This window comes from Spermophilus citellus (assembly GCF_964194105.1).
Source record: "Spermophilus citellus genome assembly, chromosome: 12".
Lineage (NCBI taxonomy): Eukaryota > Metazoa > Chordata > Mammalia > Rodentia > Sciuridae > Spermophilus > Spermophilus citellus.
In genome coordinates, this window is record NC_138198.1 from 80,167,744 (window position 1) to 80,174,679 (window position 6,936).

Here is a 6,936-nt window from a genome sequence, read left to right on the forward strand (position 1 = left end):
AAAAAAAAAAAGGGTTTAGACAGGGTATATGGAGCCAATTTGCTGAGCAGAGGCAAGTGCTGGGTGAGCTTAGAGCTGCATAATTTCTCAAAAGTACCGTGTCTGTGTCTTGGATGGAACTGTCCTGCACATTGCAGTGTGCCAGCATGCCTGCAGAAAACCAGCCAAATTCAAATGTTTCCTCCAATTAAAAAAAAAAAAAATATATATATATATATATATATATATCCTTGGGCTGGGGGTTGTGGCTCAGTGGCAGAGCACTTACCTTGCATGTGTGAGGCACTGGGTTCAATTCTCAGCACCACGTATCAATAAATAAAATAAAGGTCCATTGACAACTAAAAAAATATTAAAACTCTTTGAAAAAAATATCTTCGCATATTTCCAACCACTGGCAGCAACCCAGGCTGAAAAGATCCGAGGGTATCCAGTTGCATGTTACCTATGTGTTTATTTTCCTTATGTTATTATGAACCTGGTCTAATTGTTCTAGCCAAATAGCAGCTGAATTACAATGTGAATCTCAAGACACAAGAGTGGGCTCCCCTGCCCACATGGAGATTTCTCTGTCATGGTCTCCTTGGAGAACCTAGGTCTGATAATAATAGGGGAAAGGGTCCTTTTGAACTGGCTGCTCTATAAATGTTGGCTAGAATGATCCTCAGACTAACAGCATTCATACATTCAGCAAACATTTGTATCACAGTACCTTCCACGTTTCAATAAGGAGCAAGACAAGCAAGGTCCCTCTTCATAGAACTGATATTCTAGGGGAGACAAACAATCCCAAAGGATCCAGAGATGGACTGGGAGTGCTCAGAGGTAAAGTGCTTGCCTAGCATATATGAGGCCCAGAGTTCCATCCCCAGCCCTGTAATTAGTAACAGGGGTTAGGGTGATGTCCAGATAAAAGGTCAGAGGGTGATCAGGTGGGGTAAGCTGGTCACCAGGCAAAACCTCACTGAGGAGATTAACTGAACCTTGGCAGCTGCAGTGCTTGCATCTAAAGCCAAAAATAGAGTTCATATTGATGCTGAGCCTTGTCTCTTTTTTTCCATATTGAATCCTGTCATCTTAGGAAGAAATTATAATTATTAATGGATACAGGAACTTGTTGGAGGATTAAAAAAAAAGGATAAAAAAAAAGTTCTTCCTTCTCATTAAGAGATTTTCTGTTAGCTGGGTGTAGTGGCCCACACCCATAATCCCAGTGATTTGGGAGGCTGTAGCAGGAGGATTCAGAGTTCAAAGCCAGTTTCAGCAATTTAGCCAGGCCGTAAGCAACTTAGCGAGACCCTGTCTCAAAATTTAAAAAAATTTTTTAAAAGAGGTGGGGATATGGCTCAGTGATTAAGCATGCCTGGATTCATTCCTCAATACAAAAAAAAAAAAAAAAAAAAGACTTTCTGTTAAAATTTTAATTTTGGGGGACATACCCAGGATTGAACCTAGGGTCACTGTACCATTGAGCCACCTCCCCAGCCCCCCTTTTTTTAAATTTGTTTTAATTAGTTACACATGACAGTACAATGATCTTGACATACCATACATTTGAATCAAATGGGGTATAATTTCTCATTATTCTGAGTGTATAGTTTGCAGAATCACATTGGTCATACAGTCACTTATATACATATATATTTTAGTTGTAAATGGACCCTTATTTATTTATTTATATGTGGTGCTGAGACTCAAACCCAGGGCCTCACACATGCTAGGCAAGCGCTCTGCCACTGAGCCACAATCTCAGTCCATCCCCAGCCCTTTTAATTTCTCATTTTGAGACAGGGTCTTGCCAAGTTGCTTAGGGCTTCGCTAAGTTGCTGAGCCTGGCTTTGAACTTGCAATCCTCTGGCTTCAGCCTCCCAAGCTGCTGAAATTACAGGCCTGCACGACTGTACCTGGCAAAATTTTTACTTTTTACTAATGTGTTTAATAATCATAGCGATGTAAAGTGTGTTTTTATGTTATTTTGATCAGTTATGTACAAATGATAATCACAATGATAACTCAATCCAGAATGAACATTTGATACCTAGCATTTGCTATCACAGGATCTGTATCTTTTCAGTTTCCTGTAAGGGAATAGGAGAGAGCAAATATACTTGAAGATTATTAATCTAGAATAAGCCTCCCCACTTTTTTTTTTTACACAACAAACCCTTAAAAATGTTGGTAAAATTAGGTATAGGACAGCAAGAAACTCACATATTTGAGTCTCAATAATCAAATCAGGCACCTGATAATACTTTTGGTTATGGCTACCACTTATTGATGCTTATCATGAATCCCACATTAAGGATTATTTAATGTCGTTCTCATGACGACACTATAAAGCAGAAACTTATTTTTATCATTTTATAGATGACAACAGTGAGGCCTAGCAAGGTTAAGGGTAGTGCCCCAAGTCCCAGGGCTCACACTAGAGCAGCCAAGATGGGAAGCCAGGTCAGCCTGCCCACAGTCTCTCTATCACTTGGCTGTCCTGAGCCTGACCTCCCCCTCTTCTTTCTCTTTCCACTCTACAAGCTTTGGCTAGCTCACCCAAGAGAAAACCGTTTCTCTTTACAATTTCTCTTTTGGCAACATCTCTAACAAATATATGAAATGTGTAGTTGGATAGGCTCTATTTATTTATTTTTTTTAGATTTACTGTTCACCATGGAATCCAGGATTTTGTCATTTGTTTATGTCTTTTTATGGCCTTTGGTTGCAATTTAAGAAAAGCTTTATCTTCTTCAGTTGGTTGTATTCCATTGGCTGCCTCTGGACTCTCTCTGACAGGCCTTTCTGCATCAAGATTGTGAAGGTTTAGAGTCTTTAAAAAAAATAAATAAATTGAGGGGCTGGGGTTGTGGCTCAGTGTTAGAGAGCTTGCCTAGCATGTGTGAGGCACTGTGCTCAATCCCCGGCACCACATAAAAATAAAAACAAATAAAATAAAGGTATTGTGTCCACCTACAACTAAAAAGAATAGTAAAATAATAATAATAATAATAATAATAATAATAATAATAATAATAAGACTGACTCTCTATATATTCCCAGTGCTTTCCTTAGTCATAAATACCAGTAATAATAGATGCCCTATTATTGTGTTGTACCAGAGTCCATATTTTGAGGTCGGGTAAGTGTCAGCCATAAAATATATGCGGTTTTGTAAAAAAAATGTTTTAATATGAAAATGAAACTGCTGTACACCCATGTTCAAAGCAGCATTATTCACAATAGTGAAAAAGTAGAAACAACTTATTATCCATCCATAGATGAATGGATAAACAAAATCATGAACATACAGTGGAATATTACTCAACCTTAGAAAAGGAGGGCAGTTCTGATCCTTGTACGACCTTTTTTTTGGGGGGGAGGTCCAGGGATTGAACTCAGGGACACCCAACCACTAAGCCACATCCCCAGCCCTTTTTTGTATTTTATTTGGAGACAGGGTCTCACTGAGTTGCTTACTGCCTCGCCATTGCTGAGGCTGGTTTTGAACTCACGATCCTCTTGCTTCAGCCTCCCAAGAGCCTCTGGGATTACAGGCGTGTGCCACCGAACCCGGCCCCATAAACAACTTTGATGAACCTTGAAGGCATTACAGAACTAAGGGGATGTGTCAGTCACAAAAGGACAAACACCATAGTATTCCATATATGTAAGGAATGTAGAGCAGTCAAACTCATAGAGATAGAAAGTAGAGTGGTGGTTGTGGGGCTGGCAGGTGGGAGGAATAGGGAGTTAGGGTTTAAGGGTGCAGAGTTTCAAGCTAAGAAGATGAAAAAATTTTGGAGATGGATTGCAGTGCTGGTTACATAGTAGGAATGTTCGTACTGATGCCACAGAACTGCATGCTTTAAAGTGGTTTAAATCATAAGATTTATGCTATGTGTCTTTCACCACAGTAAAAAAAATTATGCAGAAGCTGTGGCTTTTACCAAATAAAGGAATAAATTAGTTTCTTTTTCAAATAGTCAATTATAATACACTTTACTAAAAGCCACATTAAAGAAAAGACACTTTCTTAACTAGAAAATGGCACATTTGTAGAAATGATGGAACACAATGATTTAATATTTATTTATTTAATTTTAATATTTATTTAATTTTCAAAGAATTACTAATTTATCATAGAATACAGTGCATATGTATGTTTGATTTTTTTTTTTTTTTTTTTTTTTTTGGTGGTACTGGAGATTGAACCCAGGGGTGTTCCCCAGCCCTTTTTATTTTATTTTTATTTTGAGACAGGGCCTCACTAGGTTGTTTAGGGCCTTGCTAAGTTGCTGAGGCTGGCCTCAAACTTGTGATCCTTCTGTCTCAGCCTCCTGAGTTTCTGGGATTATAGGAATATACCACCGCACCTAGAAGTACATTTGATTTTTAAGAAATTTTCATTTGAACTCAGTTTGACTAGCTATTAAATTGTCATTCAAGACAAGCAAATTAACAGTACTTCATAATAAATAATTAACTTGCTTTCCTGCAACTATGATTAATGCACTACCCTGAATCGTACGTATTTCAGGATTTTCAGGTCTCAGCCGACGAGGTAATTCTTCTTGTATTATATCTTCTTACCTTAAAAAAAAAAGTAACAATGATCAAAATATTGCTTACTTATTTGTAGATAGCATTTTTTTTCTTGGAGTGAAAGTTCAGAATAGGTAATAGCATAAATGCTGTTGGGTTTTGGAAGAAATATATAGCAAAATAATGGAAAACCCACATGGATGGATATTCTTATTATTACTTGAAGAAATCATAGTTCCCCTAGTGTGTGGAACCTGTAGGAGGGTCCCTGTGATGGATTCTTATCATCATCACTGTGGAAGGGACACACACACAAAAATTTATTGAGAAAATCCTGTGTGCACATAGAGTGCAGAGTAAACCATATTCACACCAAGGAAAGGACCATCTTGTTTTGTGCTGGGGATTTAATGTGCTCTGCCACTGAGCTATATCACAGGGACCATCCTACAGGTTCCACACACCAGGGGAACTATGATTTCTTCAAGTAATAATAAGAATATCCATCCATGTGGGTTTTCCATTATTTTGCTATATATATATATATATTTTTCCAAAACCCAAGAGCATTTATGCTACTACCTATTGTGAGCTTTCACTCCAAGAAAAAAGAATGCTATCTATAGCTCACACTCCATAGCTTGCTGTTCAGAATCCTCCTGACCTCTTTCCAATGTTGCTGTTCTATCTTCACCTCCTGCTCTTCTTGTTGTGTTCTGTTCATTGATACATGTGTTAATTAATGGGTCTGATATACGCTAGACACAATCCTAGGCCCCTAGGGGGAAAAGCAAAAACCCTAAAATGGTACCTACTCTCATGGAAAGAAGCACATGGCTAAGAGTAAAATTCTGCATAGTGTCAAGGGGATCCAGTCTAGTTTAGAGGTCAGGTGTGTTGTACCTGAAGAAGTGACAATTTGAACCGAGATCTATTGATGCCTCAGAGTTACCTAGACAAAGGGGTTAAAGGTGTTTCGACTGTTGGGATGCCCTTTTGTCAACTGGGTCTGATCCCCCCCTGCAAGTCAAATCCTGAACAGAGTCACCTGAGCACATAAAACCACTGCAGCTGCTTCACCCTGACCACGGGGCCCTCAGGAAGTGTCCACTGGTCCCACCTTCCAAGTTTCTGAGCTACCTGGTTCCAGCCCTGGCCCAGGCATGGTCCTCCAGTTCTCCTTTGATTTTGTGAGTCAGACAGTATCCTCCCATTTTTTGCTGAGTTAGTCCTGATTGTAACTAAAGAAAGAACCCAGACTCCCCTAGAGGAGTCAGAAGGTCCCTGAAGAGGGAAGCTCAAGGGATATTCCACATCCCTGATGCCTTGACACTCCACTTTTCTTGACCTGTTGGCTCACGTTTTCCATTTTTTTCTTGGTAATTTTTGGGGGCTACCTCCATTATTTGATTATTCACCTACAGATATATATTTTAACTGATTATTTTTTCTTAAGGAAGGGAGAAGAGAGGATGGAAGGAAGGAAAGGGTAAAGGAAAGGAGAGAAAGAAAGGACTGGATAAGATAGAAAGGGGGTAGAAAAAGAAGAAAGGAAATACATCCAGCTGAGTAGTTTTCCCCCTACCATAAAGCAAATGACCCTCTCTGGAATGCCCAGTAAATCCTGCCTGGCATTGATAATATGTGTCTGTATTCTATTCTGCTGGATAGAACTTCTTTGGATAGGATCTTTTCAAATTCCTCATTTTCTCCTCCACTGTGCCTGAGTCCTGTGCTTTAATCTAATAGATGTTACAAAGATCTTGGTTGGCAGCCAGGAATGATGGCACATACCTGTAATCCCAGCTACTCGGAGGCTGAGGAAGGAGAACTGCAAGTTCAAGGCTGGCTGGGTCAATTTAGTGAGACCCTGTCTTAAAATAAAAAGGGCTGGGACTAAGCTGAGTTTGGTGGTCCACACCTATAATCCAACCACTTGGGAGGTTGAGGCAGGAGGATCACAAACTTGAAGCCAGCCCTAAACCAGGCCCTAAGCAACTTAGTGATACTCTATCTGAAAATTTTTAAAAAGGGCTGGGGGTGTGGTTCAGTGGTTAAGCCCCTCTGGGTTCAATCCCCAGTACCTCCCCAATCTCCCACCCCTAATAATAGGGTGGGTGTTGGGATTGTAGTTGACAGGTAGGGTACATGACCAGCATGTACAAGGCCCTGGGTTTAGTCCCTATTACAATAGAAAGAAGAAAAAGAAAAAAAAAGGAAATAAAATAGGCAAATCCAGATTATTTTTCTGCCAATAATATAAGAGAATTTCCAATTTATCACACTGGTATCTAGATTTCATGGGGCTTTTTAAAATTTTCACATTTGATAGGCAGAAAATGATGTCTTGTTTGTTTTCATATCTTTGATTATTGTGAAGTTGAACATATTTCCCAGAGATTT